General features: G+C 41.7%; 1 protein-coding gene across 3 annotated transcripts in view; it reads left to right on the top strand.

Moving 5' to 3' along the window:
• Positions 1–24,716, top strand: part of MAP3K4 (mitogen-activated protein kinase kinase kinase 4) — a 189,340-nt gene that overhangs the window by 9,884 nt on the left and 154,740 nt on the right. Inside the window, exon 1 of one of the 3 annotated variants that reach the window (XM_025202001.1) lies at positions 17,098–17,572. The exons of the other annotated variants lie outside the window; for them this stretch is intronic. The gene's annotated coding sequence lies outside the window, so the exon portion shown is untranslated. Of the gene's footprint in view, positions 1–17,097; positions 17,573–24,716 lie in introns of those variants that run through there. 3 annotated transcript variants of the gene reach the window in all.

Raw genomic sequence — 24,716 nt, 5'->3', positions numbered from 1 at the left:
CCACTCCAGGTGGCAGTGGGGGGTTGAGGGAAAGCTTCAGCCCCGCAGCTTGTGCCCTACACATGGAGCTCTGGCGGCAGCCCTGGACTGAAGCCTCCTACCCAGGCACCTTCTACCTTCCAAGGCCATCCAGGGGCTGCAGCCAGAGCTCCACATATGGGCAGAAGCTTCCTGCCCCCCCCCCACGCCAGCAGCGCTGCATGGCAGTGGCAGCAGTAGCTGATGACGAGGGGGGCAGAACAGCCCCCCAGCCAGCCCACAGCAGCTTGTTAGGCTGCAGCCCCAGGTGTTGCACAGGGCAGGGGGTGTGGTGGTGGTGGCTGCCAGGCCCAGGACCCACTGCCACCTCCGAGCTGGCCTGGGAAACCTGCTTTGCAGCTAGCTCCCACCTGGGGGCCAAACACTGGCTGGCAGGGTCCCTTTGCGGCGGGCAGGGACCAGGGTTATTTCCCTCTCCCTCTGGCATCCAGCGGAGGGGACAGGAGGAGGCTTATTTTGCTGCTCAGCAGCAGTCGGGGCAGGCACACCTGGCTGCACCCCCCTGGGAGTAGTAGGGGTAGAGGAGAAAATAATCCCCCTCTCTGCCCCCTCTGCCTCAGGGGCCACATGGGCCCCTTGCAGCAGCAAGGGGAGAGTGCTTGGCAAACCCAGCTTGGGTCCCTGCCAGCAGGATAGGGAGGGGGGAATGAAACCCCTCTCTGGCCATTTCAGCCTGGACTAGCCACATCCCCCCCAGCACAGCTCTGCTACAGCAGAGGGCACGCTCTAGTGTCCCTGGCTCCTAGCCTGAGCAACTGCAGGCATGTGTGCGCATGTCTGTGCGGTTACAAACCGACTCAGCCTGGGCAAGTTTGACTAACTTGCAAAGGTCGAACCAGTTCAGGCTTTTTGAATGTCTGTCCCTAGCCAAGGAGTTTATTATCTGAAAGACGAGGCACAACAGGTGGATGAGACCCATGAACAGATCAGAACAGGGACATGTATGTGGAGAGGTAAGAGGTTGGAAGGCAATATAATAAAACAAAAGGGTGCCAAGATCCTATTGGGAGTAGTCCTAAAAACCTGTCCCTTACCTAACTAACCAGGTTGCAACTACATGTTTTTCCTCTAAAAGGAAATAAAGTTCTTAAGGTGGTATGTACCTGACCCCTTGGAAATCAAGTTCATTTTGTGTAGTACTGTAACCCTTTTTTGTCTGCAAGGCACAGAGCGGAAGTGGCCAAAGTGAAGCTAAGCTATCTCCAATGAGGCCCCTGTCAGTCTTTATTACTATGTACAACTGACTGCTGAGCTCTACAGATTCCTGAGGCAATACTGCATGTTGGTCCTCCTAGCCATGCTTTTCTGACTGCCAAGTTTTGGGTTTCTTTTTTAATGACTTGCGATAGCTTTGACCAGACATAAATAGAGCTGCTCAAATACTGCGAAGTTATTTTTGAATACTTCTGTCATTGCTATATACAATATTGCTAACACACATGTTTAAAAATGAGTCGGACAATAAAATAGCATAAGTTTGGTTCAAAATAATGAGACGCTAAAAATAATGTATTTTGGGTTCTTTTATTTTGACTTCTGGTTTTTTGGAGTCTTTAACCTGTGCCTGGATAACACTTTTAGCCTTTTTCACTGCAAAAAATTAGGACTAGAAAATTACTCTCTTAAAAAAAATTAAAGCTAAAATTTTCATGTGCCCCAGGATGTTAAGTCCAAACATTACAAGACTCATGATAAAATCTAGAGCTGGCAGCACTGTGTAAAACAGAAGTTCTTCTCAACCCTATTAACACCTCACTTGTTGATCTAGGAGAACATTCATGCTAAAATAGTGACTGTCTGCCAAATGTGCACATCAGGCCTGTAGCTGAGATCTGTTTAAGTGAGTATTATCACTACAGAGCAGAGTGACTCTGGAGCATGCAGCTGATACACCACTTGTATCCCACCTCTGCCCTGAAGTAGGATGTAAGTGGCACATGCCGGCCCTTTGCACAGGGTTTAATTTCATTGCAAATGGACTTCCATTCAGCGTTCCTATCACATAGCAACAACAATTTCCATGGAGTGAGGTGTTTGATCAGACAGCATAAACAACATACCATGAATATGAAATTAAGGAATGTTTGCAACAAACATGTGGCTGAAATTTGTTAATCAAACAATTATGAATTTGTTCAATAATCAAAGCTTTCTGTTCATAAACAACTCAGGAACAGGAAAAGAAGCTAAATTGGCTCAGGAAATTATTCAGTCATAAGCCTTAAACATACTATATCTTGCATATTCTCTGTACTTTTTGGACTCATGCTGCAAACTACTCCCAGTCAGCCTTACTGTAAATGGGAATCTGGTCAGCCATGCTGGAGAGTCAGAGAATCAAGATATGGTACTAGCCACATCACTTCCTTGTTTGTCACTGGCTACAGAAAGTGGCCTGCCTTAATCATGCTGGCCCAAAGGGTTGTTTGGTTTGGGTTGATCAACAGTGGTTTTGGGTGGGCATACAACATTAGCACTGGTCTACAGCAAGATTTAAACTTGTTCAAGGTTCTTGGCAACAGCTTGCTAGCAAAAATGGTGTATTATCCTTTTTTTCCTTTCCAAAAACCCATGTGTAGGCAATTAGTGTCATATTTGTTTTATCCCTAAAAGCATACACGCATCTTTTTTTATGATGTTTATTTTGGTGGGGAGGGAGTAAAGTGTTTGTTTATTGTTGCATTTTTTTCTTGGAAATGACTTGACAACACATTTGTGCAAAAGCTGATGGTTTTCTCATTGCACACTGACAAGTCCCTGTTCTGTAAGCTATTTTTAGACTCATTTTCCCTTTTCTCCCACAATATTCTCAACTCTTTCTTTTTTAATTAGCAAATGGATTTCCAAAGCTATCTACTTTTTTTTTTTATTCTGTTCATCAGTGATCCAATTCTAGCCTGCTTCTTGCTAACTTGAATTTCCATGTATAAAGTCACACAAGGATCTTTGTTGGATAATTATTCCTCATTAAAATTGTATGAAATAATAACCTTGAATATCTTTCTCTTGTGCAAGCAAATTAGGTTAAGATATTTCAGCTAAAATATTGTAATTGGGCCAGGTTTTCTTTGGCCACAGCCTGGCTGATAAGGGTGGCAAGAGGAAAAGCACAAGTATTTGCTTTTTCCTTTCACACCCCCACATACAAAGCCTTTGCAACAAAGGGTAAGTACAGTTGTAGAAGCTGTTTCTTACTGCTGCTCTTGAGAGCATGAATCATCACAAGGGCAGGGCATAGTTGGGGCCTTGTCACTGTCCTCTTTTTTGGAAACAACCAAGCAACCCAAGTGACAAAGTTACACCTTACTAAGGGAGTGCAGATTTTGCCTACTATCCCATATGTACCAGGGAGCCATGGGAAGGAGCAGTGTGCTCTGTGATGACATCGTTCACCCAGTTAATCTGTCAGGTAGGATGAAGGGTGACTTCATACCATTTTGTGGCTGAATGTCATAGTTCAGCCCATGCTTAGTAAGGACTTGTAAAATACCCACATATACTCTGCCACAAAGTGTAAAAGAGGACAATGCCAGTGGACAAGTCCTCCATACAAAGAAGGGCCACAAGTTCTGTAGCATGATCTACCTGTGTAGGATAGTTTAGAAATAGCGTGTTCAGGAGGGTTGCCTTGTTAAACTTGAGGTCCCTTCCAACTTTGTGCTTATCAGATTCCACATAAGGGCATCCACAGATATGCTTTGGGGTCAAGGCTTGCAGTCAAGGAGTGAGGAAGCCTGCATCAAAAGTGGGTTAGCCCAGGACATTAGTATGTTGCAATAACATCCACTTGCACACGTGCAAGGATTTTCCCATAAGGCATTGCTGAGCTTGCAGTTATTGCTGTTCTTGCAAATACTCCTTTTTTTTGGTAAAGGTTTGACTTGGCTCTCAACTTTCAGACTAAGCTTATATTTGGGCACTTCAAGGAGCGCCCTGGCACTCCTCAGACTCTGAGCACCTGCAGCTCCCTATGAGCATCCACAGCTTCCATGGCTTTCAATCATTTGAAAAACAGGCCAATTTTAATTCAGGTTCTAAACTTGAATTTACTTGCCTTCCATCACACCCCCAGCCCTGAAAAACACTGGTTTAATCACATTTCCCACCAATAGAGGAAACCATTAGCAAGTCTGAAAGACTTTCTTGCTTTCAACAACCCTAGCTAGCACTTAAAAAAGAACAAAAACTGAGCCCTAGAAATAAATAATTACTGTTGAAAAATCATATTTTTTTATAGCAGTGGAATTTGGGTTCTGCTATGATATATATTTGGCAAATGGAGCGTGCAGCTTGATCAGTAAAGTATGCAGAAACTCAATAGCTAAAATATGCAGCTTATTCAACAAAGAATCCATTACATTTAGGAAAGCACGTAAGCTTTCAGAAACCCAGTTTACAGGCTAAAGGTTTTGGTTCCTTTCTTGTTGGATGGAATGTGATTTAATCTCCTTACAACTCAAGCAAAAGAGAAGCCTAACAAATTTACTAAGAGCAGATCCACACTATAAAGCTGAGAAGTGTAGTAATCTTAGTACAGATACAATCACATTGCTGTAAAAGTGCTCATACTGCTCGTTATACTCAACAGTTTTTACTGGTCTGTGGCCTGGCCTAAATTCATAGGTTCCTAGATTGTTAGGGGCTGGAAGGGACCTCAGAAGATCATCGGGTCTAGCCCCTGCATCAAGCAGGAAAGACAGCTGAGGTTAAGTGACCCCAGCAAAGTGAAGTTATACTAGTATAAACACTTTTGTGCTAATATAATTATGTCTATATTAGCGGGTCATGCCAGTGCACCTGTACCAGTATAATTAAGCCAGGAAAAGGTAGTTACCTTAGTCTAGATTAGTTCTAAGCAAGGGAGGATCACCACATTGAAGAGAGTGCTTGTGAAGTAAGGTACTGCTTGGTGTAAATTAGGGTAACAATCAGTCCCAAGTCTGGGATCAATGTGTGAGATGGCAACAATAAAGCAAGCAAGAGAGGAATACAAAAAAGTTTAAGATCTGAAGCCTGTAAGAATTAAAGTTAGCTCAATTATTTTGAAGCTAACTTCTGCATAGACACATTTATTCTTACACCAGTAAATGGACGCCCTAGCACACTGTGGGGGGAGGGGTGATGGCTGTAATTTCTCACCAGAACAGTTAAACAAAAATCCAGCCTGCTGGATGGGCAGGTGGGCTACATCACAAACACGGCAGCTAGCAACAACCACAGTAGGGGCCACAGCCTCTCCGTCTGGCTCTATGAGGCCCCCTGCAGCCACAGGTTCCTCAGGATAGGATGGGCTGGCCCTGGCCAACTGTGTGTGCAAATTGTACCCGGTCAGCCCAGCCAGCCAGGAGCCAGACTCCTGCCTGCTACCTACCCACGTGACTGCACTTTTAGCACCCTTGTGTCCTAGCCATCCCCTCTGCTGCCTGATGCCAGCACCCAGTGCCCAGGGCTGACCCCTTATACCTCCTGGCAGCCCAGACCTGCTCTGCCCCAGCTCAAATTGCTGCTGTCCTAGGTGCACATGTAGCTGCTGTACCCAGGAATAATCTACTCCAGTTCAAACTGTTCTGGAGTTTATTGCTTTGCATTAATTGCACATATAGACAGACCCCATGAGTACCTATGTCTGAATGAAGAATTGCAGAAAATAAGTAAATTGGTATGGGGATAGTCATGTTGTTAAATTGGTGCATGGACCATCCCAAAATAAGGCTCAAGACAGGTACTACTTTATCTTTCACTCTCTTGTTTCTTGCTTTTCATGCTAACATCCATCCTTTCTGTCTGTTTGTATGTAATATATGCCCATGTTTGCAAACTCACTACCTAGGAACCAAAATATGTCAGATTTAAAAAGTCATGGTCAAGTATATCCGAGTTCGAAAACAGGATAAACCAGCCTCCTAGTAATGTGATATTTTTAAACATTGAACCGTGCTGGTTTTTAAAGATACAGTTAATATAGACCTTATATAGTTAGATAGTCTTTTCTCAGGCTATTTTTACATGAAAGGAATTCATTTTCAAAATCAGCTTCTAAAATCATATCCACAAATGTGGGCTTCATTGTTTGCACATTGAATCTTCATATTTGCATATGAATATAGGTATTTGCACATGTCAAACAAGGAGGTAGGTGTCTAACTGCTGATCTTCACATGTAAATAACCATTTACAAATGCAACTTATCTTTTTCTCTATACAAAAAATTGCACAGAGAGACCTTGAGTGCAGTCTTAGTTGCTTAGTTGAAGGATATATCTGGGATATCAAGTATATCTGGGATTAAAAAGTCAATATACACTACACCCCATTGCAAAGGTTTTGTTTGTTGTTGCTATCTACGAGGGAACCTTTAAAACAAATAATGACACATCTAACTTTACCATAGGAAAATATGACTCTTATGATAACTTGGTAAGCTGTAATCGTGACACTGACTGCTTTAAGCTTTCTAGGAGACTCATACTTGTAGGATTGCATCAGAGGCTAACTCTGATACCTTTGCCCTTACCCACTATAGACAAGTGATGAGGAAGGCAAAAGTTCCCTTTCTTCAGATCGTGTGACCTAGCTACTCCGAGGAAATCCATATACAGTAGAATCTGCTGTGGGCAGACTGTTGTAGAGCCAAAGAGTGTATGGCTGAAGTAAATGTAGCGGTAAATGTTACTATGAAAACACAGATAATATTAATACTTCAAGGCCACTTTCACCACCACACACAAGCATCCTCTAAAATGCAGCTGGGAAGTTAGTTACAATGTACCACAGCAGTCACTTAGGGCTCAATGGCCTGGATATGGAAAGTCATGTAACAAATTCAGTCCTTAATCAGGTCAAACTTACATTGGCTTCAGCAAGTGTTTTGCCTGCTGGGAAACTAAGATTTCCAGAATTTAATTGCAAAGAGACACACACACAGCAGCATATTTAGTGTTTATTTCCTTGAGCAAGAGAAGTAAATGTACAAACAACGTATGATTTCACCTCTCTCTACCATGTAGTGTCATTTTTATTTATTTTTTTTTAGATTTTTCATCTGAATTTCAATGCTTAATAAAATGAAAACATTAAAAATACACTGTAGGTTACAGTTTATTTAAAGAATTTTCAAAACACCTGGGACTACATCCAAAAAAATTCATTGCACAGGTATTAAAAAAAAAATAGCAGAAGTCTGTATGTCAAACCTAATTGCTAGAAAGGAAAATGGTGTTATATGTTATACCTGATTACTGAAAGGAAGGAGAAGTAGATTGTCCCATGAAGTTATTCTCAGATCTGTGTAAACATTTGTCATGCAGCTTCTTCCTACGTAAAATTTTATAAAAAATCCTTAAGCTGTGAAAGAGACAGCAAGTTTTGCTTTAAGTTACACTGGTAAAAAATATTTATTATATGTATATGAAAGTCTAGTACTGAGTGTTTTTTAAACAGCTGATATTTTTCATTTTACCAATGAACGCAAAGATTTTTCTGTAAAATACTTTTCCCGTTACTTGAAAGTTCTTTGTGATCCATCAGTTGGAGAAGTAATTTATAAAATGTGCACTTTCTACCATTAGAACTTGAATGCAAATAATTTGACGTTAATTGAAGTATTAAGGGTACAATTTTAAATTCAGAAAAGTAAAGACATGTACAAGTCTATTTCTAATGGCAGTCATATGTGGCCCTTACACACATACATTATGATAGTTCATCATTGTTCGTATAATTTCTATCTCCCTGTTCTGTAAGTAGTTTATATATAGGATGGTCTTGCAATACAACAAAATGAAAACCATACAGGGACAGCTACAGATAGACTGGCTCAAGTTCATATGCCCAGCTAAGGAGTTAGAGCTTGAAGATAAAAATCTTTATGACCTCATGCAGACAAAATACTGTTATGTAACTTGTGTGATGAAATTTTGTAACTGATTATACCAAATGCTTTGACAGATCAACAACTGTGTTCGGGTCAGCAATCCCTCAACCACAGCTACTGAAAGAATAGCATGAGCTTCTGTTAAGAAATGGTTGAGGTTAGTTGATAAGCATTTTAATTTCAGCCTCATGTAACAGAGATTAAGAATCTATATACAATCCAGAGACAGTGGAAGTCTTTGTATGTACTTCCAATAGATTTTATTTCAGGCTCTGGTACCTGAATGAAGCAGTTGGGCTGGGTACTAAGTAGCTCCCTGGTGATCAAATTTAGAAAAAAAATTCCTATGCCAGACCTCAGAATATCTGTGGATAACATTACAAAATCCTCCTAATTCTACGCTGGAGGAGGGGAAGATTTTTGCAATGATGGTTCCTCAGGTTCCATTCATTAACCCTGCTCCACACTGCCAAAGCTGGATTGTTTTTGTTGGAAAACCAGCATCTCTCATACATACTACATTTACTTTCAAAACTTCCATCCGTGTTCTGTTACCTTGGAAGTGGTGGGGATTACCAATCCTGTCAGTGTGAAACCATAGGGTTGGAAGAGATCTCAAGGGTCACCTAATGCAGTCCCCTGCACACATGCAGAAATTGCTGTTCCTGTGCCACTGTAGCTAGATGCTTATCCAACCTCTTCTTGAAAACCTCCGCAACTAGCCTACCTATCTTTGTTCCATTCTCCCACTGCCCTTACAGTTGGTAAGTTTGTTTTTTTTTTTCTTCCTTGTGCTGTGTGTCTTTTTTCTTAACAAGGAGAGATCACATTCATAGAACTTCAAAAGCTGCTCAATGGGTTTTGCTCAAACTTTCAAAAACAAAAAACAGAATTTTTTACAGAGACTGAACTTGGAATATTCTGAGATTTGATCTGGATCATTTTTGCTGTATTTTAAAGCCCTTGCCACATGTCCTTCCCTCTGTGGCAACAGAAAATAGTGCTGCTGCTTCATTTTGTCAGCCTTTCAAATATTTGAAAACTGTTATTCTGGTTCCTGCTTCAACTCCTTTTCTCTGGAAAAACATACCTTCAGCCTTTCTTCAAATGGTTTGCTTTCAAACCGCTATATAATCTTCACTGTTTACATCTGAACCTTCTCCAATTTCTTTCTGTATCCTTTTTTAAAAATGTGATGCCAAAAACTGAGCACAGTACTCCAGTTGAGACCTAACCACAAGCAAGTAAAGTGGTGCTGTCACCTCCTGTTGTGTATATAACTTCCAGTAACACAGTCCAAAATTACATTTGCTTTTTTCTTCTCTTTTCTTTTCTTTTCTTTGGATGAGAACATGGTTGACTTGTGTTGTGTCATGGTTGACTTGTTTTGAATTTGTGATTCACCCATATCTTTTTTGCCAATGTTATGGCCAGGGAGTGATTTCCCTTATATTTATGCATTATATATATGTGGCAGTGAACATGATAGTCAAATTCAAAATGTAACTTTAAGTTGAAAGTAACCACTTCCTTTTCAAATTTAAAATAAACTATTATATCTTCACAGCTATAACGTAACAGAATATGCCCAAATGTGTGTCCATTATCCATCCTTTCAACAATTTCTAAAAGATTGAGCTTTCTAGAAGTAACTATAGATGTAATATCAGATGTAGCAGAACAATGTTCATTAAGGCAAATTATAGAGCTATAAAGAGGGGGGAACATTTTACTAATCCTCTTCTCTTGTTACTTTAATGTTCTAACAGCTTTACAGGTATGTATATTGACTTTTAGTTATCTATATTGCAGGCTTTGCCAATGCTTATCAAAGCACCTGTGTAATTTTATCCTATAGACTACACCATAAGAATACAACACTATTTAGCTTGCAGTGTCATGTCTGAGATTATGCTGTGTGTTTCTGATGCATCTGGAGGTAGGAGCTTAATTATTTTCAGTTACAGATTTAATTCACTTTATGCTGTACATGTGTTCCTGGAAAACAGCACATAACTCGAATTCACATAAAGGGAACCCACTTTACAATGTAACAGGGATACATTCCAAGACCTCGACTGTACTGACCCTCAGACCCATTTCTACCACTTTTACAAGACAATTTTGATACTCACCAACGTCAGACAGTACACACAAGCACAGGGTGGTGGTGAACATTACCATAATGGGGATGGCAACTACAGAAACACGGGTCGCAGACAACAAATGAGGAGCACAGATCCATACAGGAGACTATATTTTAGTGCGCGCCACTCCCACAGCGCATTGCACAAAGCAGCTGACTGCAGGCTTCCAACACACCGATCGCATAAGAGTGAATTTCTCTCTCATATAACGAATTTTTGGTATAAAAAGGGTCATTGCATTAGAGCGAATTTGCACATACAGAACCTACATAAAGTGAGGGAAACCTGTACTCTGCTCTTTGCAATGCCTAGTGATTACAGTCAGAGTATAAATAACAGAGAGGTTTACCTGCTGCCACGGCATGTTGTGTCTGCCACAGTTGTTGCTGCTAAAGCAACAGCATAGTGTTCATGCACCCAGGTACTACGATAGCAGCTGCAGTTTTGACACGCTGCTACTTCTGGGGCACACACTCCCTGGAGAAGGGTACCATTTTTGCCACCCTACCCCCATCCCCATTAAGTTGGTACCAGGGGCTGGTGCCCTGATCACCCCCTCCCTCCCTCTCACACACAAGTTGTGTTACTAATTACCAGGGACCCTGGTTTTCCCTGATAAAAAAAATTGCAAATTCTCTGGTAAACCTCCCCAAACCTGTGATTTAAAATTAAAGGTCTCCCACAAACCTCACCTCCCTAGCCCTGCTAGCAGCTCTCACTCCCTTCCCTTCCACTGCACACAGCCCGGCTGCTGCTCCTCCTCCCCCAGCCCTGCTGGAGGCAGCCCCCAGCTGCCAGGGCTATGGGGCCAGCTCCCCACACCATGCTGCCTGCTGTCTGCCCACTGTGGGCTTGGGCAGGGGCAGCTCCCTGCTGTGGTGTGCACTCCCTGGGAGGTAGGGAAGACCCGTGACCCCCCAGGTCTGCGCATGGAGTGGGGGTTGGCACAACCTGTGAGCTCAGGCTCCCTTCTCTGCTGCCCTCCCTCAGGACCTCCATAGCCCAGCAGGCTCAATCTAGCACAGCAGGGAACAGCAGAGCACATGGAGAAGCTGCTTCTCCAGTAAAATGAGAAATCCACATTTGCCTCCAGTAAAAGGTAAAATCTGCGGTTTACTTCATCTTTCCATGGGAAATGGAAAACCCAGATCCCTGCTAATTAGAAAGCAAAGCACCTTTAAATTAAAATAAACTTTAAATGTTCATCTCCCTAAGTATGTGCTTGTACAGTCTCTCCAATATCAGAGACTCTGAGTGGACTGTCACTTCATATTATTTTGCTGCCTAATAACCATGTTTATCTGATGCATCTTAGGTCATCTTATCAGAAATTCTTTGTCACTGTATTTATAATTGGTTTTGTATCTCATTCTGTACCATTCTTAACAGGCACTAACACTTATTGTAAAAAAACCCTCCACACTGGGCAATATAGAGTACAGTATGTTAAATTATTGTTGAATGATATGAACTAATCTGATTTTTTTGGCAACAATTTATCATCCAGTGCTGCCAACTGAGGAATCCAATTACAAGCCTTGTGTTAAACAGTTGAGTGCCCTGTGACAGTCTTAGCTGAAGTGCCCTAGGTGACAGTCTCACTATATTTAGCATTTCTATAAGCCAATTCAGAACATGTCATGGATGTCGGCTTTGAAGGAAGTTACTTCTGAACCTTCCTAGCAAAAATAATGCATCATAGTAATGGACAGTTCTCTGTAATAGAAATGAAAGTTCAGTAAGTTTTAAATAACCTCCTCTTCTCTGCCTTCCTCTAGAAAGGTCACTGGAATTTACAGGTAAAATATAAGGTTTAAAGAGTTTCTCTTCCAAGATTAACAGATCTCAGTCCACATCCCCTTCCTCAGAGAGGGACAAGCGTCCTGCAAGGCTGGTTGTTGCTCTACAACCTCCCTTACTCGCGGCCAGTACAACTGTGAATGACAACCTTCCTTTGTCTGGGACACTGCAGTGCTTCCCACTGAGATACAAAGTCACCAGGATGTCTCTGTATTTATTACATAGGTACTGGGTGATGGCCATGTGATAAAATTGTGGAGCAGAAAGTTAAATTGCATTTATCACACCCCTTTGGCAGATTGGAGGTACTGCCTTCCAGATACATTTAAACATTCTGGGTCTCTGAACAGCTTTAAAGAATTGTCACCGATTACAAAGTGTTTTTGCCAATATAATAGCTCCATTGCCCCATGGGTGTTATAACAAAAATATACCATGATTAATTCAGCCTCACATTTCCTTATTTCAGCCTTGACTTTAACAAAATAAATATTTTATTTTAATGAATATTGCCACCTTTGATTTTGCTTATGAATTGGGTTTTCAGATTTCTCATGGTTATTATAACAAAAATTATGGATATCATAGCTGAGATTGGGAACAGTAACTGGTAGGCTTTTATATAACCAAACTACACACCTCATCTATTACAATAATAATTTCCCTGTAGAAACTTCAGTACAGTTGCAAAACTGTTCAAGATACAATTTTGTTTTTCCTATGGCAATAACTTCCAAAAAGTTCATCTTTTGCTCTGAAATTTTCCAAGTTCAGTCTCTGTTCAAAGTTCTTTTCTTTTTTGTTTTTGGAAAGTGTGAGCAAAAACCATTAAGCAGTTTTTGAGATTCCATGAATGTGATTTTTTTTTTTTCCCCCGTTGTAAAGAAAGAACACACACAAACACACGCTGCAACAACTTATTTTTCCTTACAAAGAAAACTAAAACAAAGGTGAGCTTTAAAGCACCCAAACAATTCTAGTTGAGGAGGATATTCATGATCCACTTTGAAAATAATTTGTGGAACAAAGCTATTAAAAGACTGAAAAGTATCACATAGGATCATGCTCAGTAAACATCTGCTTCTGGTCCACTTCTGGGTTTGCTGCTGAGCATGCAGGGGACCCCCCCGCACTCCTGTGGGACTCTCCATCTGCCCCAGCATCACAACGTTCACGAGCTGTGCCTGGTACCTTGAGGTATGTAGAAAAAAGCATTTAAAGCTGTGTCTATGTCCGAATTGCTGATTCTTCAAATCATCATCGAATCCTCAGATATGGATTCAGCCAAATCAAATTGGGGACAGTGATCCAAATCAACTAATCGAATCACTGTCCCCAATTCTAGCTGAATCCAAATCCAATAGGGCCCGTTTCTCACACCCCTACTACTTAGTCATCTGCAGTAAACATCTCGTGTAGATGAACCCGCTGTGAAGTGCTGAGTGATAAATTATTCCAGTTTATTCTGAGCAGAAGAGTGAAATGGGGATGGAACCTGTGAACACTTACCCATGTAATTTACTGCTGTAGGTAGTCCTATTTGCTTCAGCATAATTACTTAGATAACTAAAGTTACTTATGAATGTATGCAGGATCAGGCCCACATCTAGTACTGGAAGTCACAGACGCATACAGATTCAGTAGACTGAGCAGTTAAAACAATGTAAAAAGTAGTGATTACAGCAATATGTGATATATCCTTTTCCTAAATTCAAGCCAATAATTAGCAAGCTATATGGTAGGTGTTATGTAGCCCAGTTTAAATAAGCCTCAAGACAGAGCTTCTAGCCTGCCCACTTTGTTGTTGGTGCAGTACTGTGGTGGGGTAAGACAGAATGAGGGGAAACTTTCCACTCCCAGGTCAGCCACAGCCCAGTTCAGACCCCATAGCAAGAGCGGACTGAAGACTTACACCTGGCCCTCAGTACATCTAGGTGGCTCTAGTGACTTCCAAAAACTGCTGGAGTATAAGAACATCTCAGCCACACAGATGTTCTCCCTGGCTGTTCCACCTACATAAGGGACAATAAAGGAAAGGTCCAGTAGTATAGAAGCTGTTAGGGCAGAGGATTTCCCCTAGGGCTAGGCAAGGGGAATTCAGCACAAAACTCATGGCTAGTTTGTATTGGTACATAGTGTACATCAGCGATAGAATGACTTTGAATCAGTGAGCCCCTGATGTATCAAATTAAAATTGTTAGGAATTATTTGCCTCCTGCTGCTAAGAATTAAGTGTCTATTTAAAGCTATTTTTTATTGGCAGTTATAACTTGGTGAGATGATCACCAAGGGACAGAACTCTGTCTCTAAATTTAATTTCACGAGCCCAACAGTCACTTCCAAGACAGTTGTCCGTTGTGGTAGAGTTTTGTCTAGCAAAACAAACAATTTTTTTTCTCTCTCTCTCTCTTTTTGTTAATTATTTATTGTTGTTGAATAAGGTGCTGAGTATCTTTATTCGTAGTTACATTCTTCTACTTTTCACCTTTTGTCTGTCATTCTTTGATGTACAATTTAAGACCTTTGTCTTAAAATTGGTGACATATTTTCACAAACTGATATATAACAGTCAATTGGGGAAGAAGTGGGAGGAGTGTGGGGATTACGTTGGGATGGCAAGCTGACTGCATATGTCTATACCACTGCAGTCACAGAACTGACAGTAGGATAGAGAGCTCAGTACAGGCTAACGTATCTTGCTTCCTGGCAAGGTAAAATAACATTTTTTTAAAGCTGCCCCCCTACCCCTCCCCAAAAAACCAAAACCAAAAAAAGCCCCAAGTTCCAGACACAAGCCAAGATCTGTTCCATACAACATCTCAAAAACAAGATGCCATACAGTAGAATGTGCTGATCCTCATAATATGATGAGCGCTATCCTGTTTGGCAGGTGTTGATTAAACACGCATATTTGTGCGGGCCGGGAGCAACCCGAGCCCTTTTCGCGCTGCACGCAGGCTGTGGCCAGCAGCCCGGGCACGCCGGGGCGGAGAGGAAAGGCCTTCGAGCTGGAATTAGGCACGGACGTGTAGCGGTAGTTTAAAAGATTATTTACTTACACTGAGATGGCAGTAGTGTAGGCTGGAAAGCTTGCTTAAGTTGCGGTTACAGAGAGAAAAGAAAACAAAACTCGAACCTGCAGGGCACGAGGGTACGTCGCAAAGGGTTTCGGCGACGGGAAAGTAAACCTGCAGGACTCGAACCCGGGTAGAAGAGCTCTGGAGTCATCCGGCAAGGACTCGCACAAAGTTTGCTAGGCTCCGTGGGTCCGGTTCATTTGCACGCGGGAAGGATACGTCTGGGAATCTATCAGCGACGGGGAGAGGCTAGAGGTTGATCAGACCTCTGTTGCCTACTTGAAATGCGCTGGGTCCGTAAGGATCCGCAGCACTTAGAGATCTTCACACAGCGTGAAGTCTCCTCCTCCCTTGTTCATGGAGTCCTCCAACTTGGGCGGAAACCACTCAAGCCTCTTATACGGCTAGCAAGCCAATCACTAGCCGCCATGTGTGAATAATTTAGAACTGGCCAATAATGGGACTCAAATTAGCATACAAATGGCGGGAACTCTTTGCAACGAGCATTTCTGTGCTGCAACAAAGAAATGCACCCTGCAAAGAAAGCTTCAAATTGGCGGGAAATTCTCCCTTGCACCGGGGTTCTCTTTTGCAGCAGAGAACTCCACCGTGCAAAGAAGCTGCAATTTAGCGGGGACAATTTAGCAGTGCCGAAGCACACAAAAACAAAAATCTCACCCTTTGGGTTGTGACAATATTTAAATAACATCTGTTATACTTTAGAATCAACACTCCATATAGATGAAAAGGGGCTGTTTACAACTCTTTTAAAGCTTATTCCAATGGATATCATTGCATTAATTGAACATAGTTTGTATTTTAAAGGTTAGCATTGTAGCCATGCTAGAAGCTTGGGAAAAATAAGTATTCAGACAAATAGTTGAAAACCATGAAACCATGAGTAGCCACAAGTATGAAAATCACATCTTGCCAGCAAGAACCCTGTGAAGATGCACAGAATAGACCTGTCATAGACGCACACACAAAGACAATTGGAAATACACCAGGCGTGCAAAACATACAGTCTCAATAAAAATGGACAGGGTAGGACAAATTTCAGTCTGACCCCAATGCTACAATCCACAGTACATGTAAAGAGGCAATGACTTTACTGTATATATTACTCCTGCCAAACAGAACAATGGATAGCGGAATGAACTTGGTCCCATGTAAGGAATTTAATACTGGGATGGCAGGCTGACTCTGCATATGTCTATACCAATTCAGTCACAAAAATAACAGTAAGATAGGAGGTTCAGCACAGGCTAATTTATCTTGCTTCTTGGCAGGGTAAAATAGCCTATGTGGAGTTTTGTACTGCCACAGCTAAACTGCTGCTGCCATCTGACTGAGCTAATTTAAAGCTAGATAATGAATATCTACTGTCATTGCTGTGGCAGCAATATAGATGGAGCTTCCGATATCTGAAGCACACCACAATGCATCCCATTATGCCTGTAACAGGGTGGTGTAGCCTTTAAGAGAGACTAAGTAGCTGTGTTGGAGAAGACCAGCTGTGGACATTTAGGTAGTAAGGACATATCCCATTATTAACTTAAACCGCCAGAGAAGAGAGTAGAGGGAAGCAAGCTGGGTGAATGGTCTCTCTTACTGTGTGGAGAAGGAAGGGCTAAAGGCTTTTAGTTGCTGGTTGATTTTTTTGTTTTTGTTTTTGTTTTTTTGGCATAAGGACTCTGTTTTTGTCTTTAAAAACTAGACTGAGGAGCTCCGTAAGTAGCAAAGTAATTCTGCAAGGCAGCAGGCTCACCAACCAGTTTACAGGCAGTGAGCCTGAAGCCAAAGCTTTTCCCATTAGGATTATACCATTTCACCCATCACCAAAATTCACCCACTTCAGATGTGGGTCATGCGGTCATAAAAAGGGCATCAGCAGTGCCATGTAGTTACTGTTTAGGACAGGAAGTGCAGAAATATCCAGTTGAGGTGACAGGGTAATAATCCCAGGAATGGTTCTGACTTCATGTTACTATTACTTATGAATATTCCTATAATAGCAATGACACCATAACACCAAAGACCAGCATGATCTGATGTGCAAAATGTGAGCTGACAGTGTTTAGACAGAAATACTCCTCTCACATTAACTGGCTCCTATAATAGCATGACTGTTGAACTGTACTGCTGAATGTGGCCTGGCATTTATCAGACAGGCTTCTGAAATGAATGAATCACAGTGGTAACAGCTCATTGAGCAGAAGGATATACAATACAATGCCTTAATCTTTCACTGAGATTCATGAATCAAGAGAATCACAGTAAAGCTCAAGTTATCCTACATTGCAGATTGAGACATTTCTTAAAAAGACTTCTTGTATGATCCTGTGATTGAATTACCACAGCTAAGAAAAAACATAACTGGCAATGAGAGAATCCACCAGCTTTCCAGTAAAAATTTGTCTTGGTCCTATCTTTTGACTTTGGGACAATAGGAAGATCTGTATAACAGATAAACTCTGTTGGATGATATTCAGTAGTTGTCAAACACTGATATCTTGCATCCTTTACTACTTTGTTGCACTGCAGAAGCGTGATAACCAAGGCAAGATGCAAACCTATTCTTCAACTGTCTTCATTACATTTTACACTATGATGTTTTCTAGTTTCTACTAATGAAGGTAGGATCTTGTTTAATTTACTTTGTTTCCAGTTTTAAATGACTTGTAAATTACTGTGAATCCTGTAGGGGTTGTGAGATGAGGAAAACTGAACCTAAATTACTGTTATTTTCCCCCTCAAAAATATTTTCCAGTACATAAATGAAATTCCTGCAAGATAAAAATGTCTGGCACTAGCTTTCAGGAAATGTGTTTTAAGGACCAGCCCAGGAAACAAAATACATGTTTGATCATGAGAAACAGTTTAATAAAGGTTTTATCTGAAATTGCTTTCCCTCACTTTGGTTGCTAAAACAGTGTTGCCAACTCCTGTGATTTTACTGCAAGTCTCATAAGTTTTGTGTATTAGTATGAACTACTGGAATGAAGAGACTTCCTAAGAATCTCAGTTTTAATTAAAAAAATTAGTTGCTCTCCCTTGTGGTGAAAAAAAAAGTGCATTCTAAAAGTTCAGAAACCAGAAGGAAAATACAAAGAGCCTTAAATTGGTTTTGGAAAAAAAAATCTCATGATTTGAGGGATTTGCTCCATGAATTTTTGAATGTTTATCACTGCAGTTATTTCTAAGAATATCTTAACTGGGTATCTGGAGAGATTTAAGATTCTCATTTACTGTTCACAGTCCTATTATCTTTCTTGGCACTTTGTTCTGCTCCCACCAAGAAATTCAACTGATCAGTTTAATTTGCTGGTTTCCAAACACTAGTGCAATGTTGTTGTGTGCGCCGAGGAAAGCTTGCATTTAAAAGAAACTGTTTTAATGATCACAGTTTATTAAAACCTTTCTAAGCATCTTGTCAAAGTTTGGAATTAAAAAAAATTGAACATGGAATTGATTGATTGAACCTATTGATTCCCTAGGTATGGACAAATTATACAGATTTAAAAGGAGAGGGACCTCACATGTATTAATTGTTTCTTGCATGAACTCCCATCCTGCAGTTACTGGAAACTAAATTGCAGTGATTTAGACCCTGGGTAAACTGTCCCAATTAAGTAACTATCCCACTTAATGTCCGATTGGAGCAGACATACAAAATAGCTACAATATAGCACATGATAAGTAGTAAGTATAGAGTTTATGGTCATATCCCACTCATTCTGCATTAATGTAGATGTATTTAATGGATAAAAGAATAAAATTAGGAGTGTTAGAACCTTATTGTTGGAGCTAAAAGGAAGCATCCCCTGGAGGCGGTCGCTTTCTTTAGGTTGAGTACATTGAACAAACCATCAGTAACTTGTATTTCTCCATTCCACAGTGCAGGTTCCCTGTGTGCTGCCTTCCAGTCTCTAATTTCGGGCACTCCCTGCAATCCCCACACCCCTTCCCTTGCCAGAGAGTCTGTGTATCCCCTATTCCTTCCTCCTTGTGATATGTAGTTCTGCTCAGCATTTAATCTCATCTGCAAGATTAGGGGTCATGGATGCTATTGTGCTGCATTCAAGCTAAAAGTTGTTGAATACATGAAATACATGCAGTAGGACATGAATCTGAAATGGAAGAAAAAAACTTTGACATGCATGTAATCAGAAACAAAATCTAGAAATTACAAAGTGGATAAAGGGAACCTTCAGGGAATCAAAGTGCAAGTATCTTGAAGTAGAAGCTGAAATTCTGAAGCAGGCAATAGAGAAAAGAAATCCTCAATATGCTGTATCTATTGATATGCTACAAACGAAAGCCTGCAAAATTGCTCACAGTAAAAGCATTACAAGGCAGCAGTTGAAATCTATTTATGGGTGGATTCGCTATTTCATGAAACAAAACAACCTTGTAATATGTCACAGAATGACAATGTGCTGGGGGCTGCAGGAGGAATATGAAGAAAAACTGGTAAGGTTTCAGAGACACGTCATTTCTCCCTGAAAGGAGTTATCAATACCTACTCACTCAAATGGACAGTGCAGACAAAACAGTGTGGTTAATATACCAGAAAACACTGTTAATTCAGGGGAAGGAACTGTAACTGCACATACTATAGGTGCAACATAGCAGAAGTGTGCAGTCATACTGGGAATTACATTGAATGGTTGCTAAGTTGCCACCATATGTAATCAGCAAAAGAAAAATTCTGCCTAAAAACATTTCCATCCAGGATCATAGTGATGCTTCAGGAAAATGGCTGTGTGACTGAAAAGTTGCTTGTTGTATTGGTATGATGCCCAGGAGGTTTGAGAGCTATGCTTGACAGCTTAAGGCAGGAGCGGACAAAATATGGCCTGCAGGCCATATTCGGCCTGCCAATTGATTCTATATGATCTGTGGGCAGGTGCTGGCTCCGGCCTATGCTGGTACTGCAGGAGATGCTGGCCAGAAGCAACCCTACCTGACACCATGTGGTGAGCCACACACAGGCTCTGGCAACTTTGGCTCTGGCCTCTGCTGGTGCCCTGTGGGATGCTGGGTGGAAGCACCCTGCCTGCCAGCCCATCTGGCTTTACACAGTAGGCTTTGGATGAGCTGTGCTCGGACCCTGTTTCCCTTTCTTGGGCTGGGCCAGTGGTGTACTGCCTTAAATTGGTTTTGGAAATCTGTGGCTCAGAGCTGGTGGGAGCCACGCAGGGTGCGAGGATCATGCAGTGGGTGCTCCGCAACTGTGCCTGGAGGCAGCGGAATTTCCCTAGTGCCTCCCAGCTGGTGATGCCCTGCACCCAGTCCTGCCTCCTGCCTTGCCCCATGCACTGCTGTGAGCTGGCTCAGCCACCTGCTACCTCCCAGCTACAGCCAGCTCAGCTCCTGTCCAATCTACCCAGGTGAGGCTTCTCCCAGTGCCCTGGGGCTCCTCCTGGGGGAAGGGGGACTTGCGAGCTACAGGTGGGAACAACTAAATGGTCCTGGCAGGGAGCTGGGGCAGGCTGAAGGGGGCTGCTTCATGGGGCTAAGTGTGGACAGGAAGGGGTGGGAGCTCTTGAGGGGCATGTTGGGGTGCAGACTGAGGCAGGCACTCCCCTGTGATTTGAGTGGTGGCTGGGTGGTGGAAGGACTCTGTTGGGGGTATGGGCATCCTCCCTTGGCTGACTGTCCTGCTGGTTGGTTTTGGTTCCCTTGGGGGAGAGACTTTATTTTGAGCTATTATACAATCACCTCTCAAAAAACATAAATCAAGACAAAAGTTATTTTTTTAAATAAATTTAAAATATTTCATAGTATATATTTGATTTTCAGCCTATGATTTTTTTTATCTATAATTGGTTAAAATATCTTCTTCATAAATTTTACATGTGCAGCCCTCAACAGCTCACCAAAACTTGTTAAGTGGCCTTCCATTTGAAATAATTACCCACACCTAGCTTATGGGGACCCCAAACAGATAAGGCAGTGATCTATCCACTGTTTCTAGAGGAATGACCAGAACGTTGCAAACTTGGGAAGCAGTAGTCAACAAATCATTCAAAATAGCATTTTGTCATTGTGACTGAATAGATGTGCAAATGAACACAAAAAACTACCAGGTAAGTCCTGGGTATCTAAAATGAGTGTCATTTGTACAGGTCTGCCAATGGATCTATAGAGCATTGTGCTTAGTTCCCTTCTGTAATTTCTGAGAATTTTAAGGTTACTGAAATCTTGAACAGCAAAGTAGTATCTTAGGGCACCTATACATGAGCATCTAGGCTGCTCTGACGCTGTAATTACAGTGTGTTGAAGCAGACTCAATTAATCGAGTGTGCTGGAGTATAGTAACTACAGCACTCCAGTAGACTCCAGTGTCTCGTATATCAGTGCCCCCATGCTGAAAAATGGCAGCAGGGGCACTTTAACTAAAGCTCGTTTGTTTTAGGCAGGCAGTGGAGGCAGTGTTGGCAGCAGGGCTGTGGCGGTGGTGAGCAGGGAGCTACCAGAGGCAGCCATGGCAGTGTCGGCAGCCGGGGCAGAGGGTGGAGACCGTTGGCCAGTGGTCAGCGACCACCTGCAGACACCACCGGCAGCATCAGCGGTGGCCAGTGGCAATAGGGGATTGCACACAGATGCCACCCGCAGTGTTGGTGGCAGGGAAAGGGTGGCAAGTGGAGACAATTCGCTGGCACCACCGGCAGTGTCAGTGACGCTTCTTGTAGGGGGTGCACCACCAATCTTAGGGCATGCATGTGCACCCATGTGTACCCCCTACACATCACCAATGGTCCCCACCACCATTTTTCAGTGTAGGGATGCTGATACACAAGACGCTCCGGACGCTTTAATTAGAGTGGTTCTTGGAGTGGTTCTTGGAGTGGTTCTTGCACTGTAATTACAGCACATTGGAGCAGTGTCCCTGCATGTGTACAGGCACCCTATAGTGCCATCCTGCCCTACCTTCTGCCTGACTTCTGAGTAACACAGCTAACCACTTTGAAATCTTGAACAAAATGATGGCACCAAAGGTAATATTTGGGACTATGTTGCACAAGGTGATGATGATGAGAGTTGTTAAAGTGATGATGAGACAGGTAATGCAAGAGGTAAGACTATGCTTGAGGGTGCAGTGCATTTATTCATTGGCCATTAAATATATTTAAATTAATTTATGGTAAAATGAATAGCAAATGACAGTTTGTGCTACATATTCATAGGGCTAGGGACAAAAGAACAAATTACACCAAGTTAAAAGGTGGGGGGACCTACTGCTTTATGGTAACTGTTTCTTGTCTGCTTCTATCCCACAGTAAGAAAAAGCTATGTTGGGACATTCCCTTCTCTTTCCCCCCCCCCCCCCCTTATAAATTATTGTGGCTTAGTTTCCACATACCACAAAATAGGATTAAACATGACAAATAGTTATTACAGGACAGTTGACACATAGGAAGTCCCTCCCTTTTAACTCTAAATAATTCGTTAATCTGTTCATAACTACAGACTCAAATCGTAAATTAAACTTCATCTTTGATTGTTTTTTTTAAATATTAGTAAAACCTAATATGTTTAGAATTATTTTGTTCATTAAAACGTTTTCTTTGAGATGCAAACATTTCCCAGCACATACGTCATTACACTAGGGTTTAGAAACCAGCAGATTAAACTGATCAGTTTGCCATTGATTCTTTAACAAAGACGATTAATTATATTAGCAATATTTTCCATATTTTTTATTTTGAAAACTGATTCTAACATCATCCATAAAATGCATGCAAAAATATAAATTAGCACATACCGCTTAAGTAATTTAAACACAATATTAAAGAAGAAATTATACTGGGATATTTCTGGGTGAGTGGACATAATGTATAAAGCATTTCACACATCAGGTAAGATTCTGCTGTAGGGACTGCCATGAGATGGAATTATAAATAGATTTTGTACATATTTTACAAGTTTAGTTTTATGATGGGACTGGGCATAAAACAGAACCTGGCTCTGATTTGAATTTCTCCCTTTTTCTGCTTATCCTTCAGAATGTATATTTTATACAGCACGTCTCGGACATTAATGAGACAAAGTTTATCCCAATAAAAAGTTAAATCATAATTAAACATCCGATGGCACTTGTGTATTCTGTGAGAGCTTTAATTTTGGTTTTCTAACCAAGTTACAGTCCAGGGAGTGGCATTTTCTCTTCCTTACATGTTGTCTGTAGTTTCAGATGATTAATGTGGTTCTGCTTCCTTTCTTGTTATAATCTGCTGGATAATGAATGCTGCCATGAACTTTAGAAGGACCAGAGCTCAACAATGATAAATAAATAAAAAAGAAACAGAGCATGTCCTTCAAAAGGGGAAGAGCATGTTAGGGAACCTTACTATGGCTTCAGAAGTGAGTTTGTCCTGCATTGGACTCCTGCCAAAGGTTGTCCCCAGTCAAATGTAATGTGACTAAGTACTTGGGAGAGTCAGAGACCAGACCTGATATTAGCCACACTACTCCCTTGTGTGCTGTTGGTTAAAGAAACTGCTCTGCCTTAACCCTAGACCTTTGATTTGAGTTTTCTAAGAGTATCCATGCAGGGAATTAACAAAGAGTAACTAGAGCGCACTCACGTCACACCCTGGCTTACTGCACATTAACTTCCCTGTGGAGCATGGGCACGTGCAAAAGAGGGGTGAAGATAGTGAGGGGCATCATCCCATATAACACAACACAGAATTTTTTCCGTGGGTAAAACAAAACTAGAAGCGTTCTTAAAATGCCAGGGCCCTAGGGCTGCATCATTCAATTTCCAATTGGAGCAAAGACAAATATAACTTTACTGACATGAGTTAAAAACCCTCATCAGGGTGGTGAACTAGGAGTCGCATTACCAGGAGCAGTGAAGCGAGAGCAGGCTTGCAGGGGGAAGGCTAGCTGGATCACTGGAACATCAATGCCATTAAAAAGGAGAAAGGGGCGATGAAGAGTTTAGAAGGGGCAGGTAGATTTTAATAATCAATGAAGTCAAGTGACTCTGTCAGCCCTGTCTGACTAGAAACACTGCTGCCAGCGCTGGGAGTGGTTGTTGGTTGTAGTCATGTTGGAGTGTTTCCAACTCCCATGATTTTTGGAGTTGTTCTTGAAGTCTATGCTTTGGGAATGTGAAAACTCTTTCTTTTACACCGACACCTTTTGTTTCCCCCCCCCCCCCCCCCCCACAGGGACCCATCTCTGTCTCTATAGATATATCTATAGTAATATATAGATTTAGATCTAGATAGATAACCTTAGCTACATATAGATTTCACATTCTTGAAACCTATATTTTATATGTATATTTTATATTTATGTTTATATGTATTTATATTTATTTTTATATTTATATAGTTGTTTATACACACACGTATATACATACACACAAACATAAGATGTATACACACATTTATATTTGTATATTCATTTAGGTATACATTTATATATTTATGTATATCTATATATATATATCATGAGAGTTGGCAACACTGAGGTGGTCTAAGGACAGAGACAGACCAGGTTTTTTTTGGGTAAATGCGGTTTCTTTTATTAGACCAACTAAATAGTTGGAAAAGGCTTTCAGACCCAAACACCCTTTGCCAGGCACAGGGAGCCGGTCTCAAGGCGGGTGGGAGCACAGCATCCTCCACCGTGCAGCCCCGCTCAGGAGGCGCGAGCTTTTCTGCGGCTTGGGGGTGGCGGAGTAGTGCCGAGCTCGGGCGCTGTCGCCCTTCTAGCCCCACCCCCTTCAGGCGTGAGCGCCAGTGGCGCGGCCGGTCCCTC

This window comes from Alligator sinensis, unplaced genomic scaffold (assembly GCF_000455745.1).
Source record: "Alligator sinensis unplaced genomic scaffold, ASM45574v1 scaffold682_1, whole genome shotgun sequence".
Lineage (NCBI taxonomy): Eukaryota > Metazoa > Chordata > Crocodylia > Alligatoridae > Alligator > Alligator sinensis.
The sequence above is the reverse complement of the archived record's forward strand: the minus strand, read 5'-3'. Positions and strand labels throughout refer to the sequence as shown.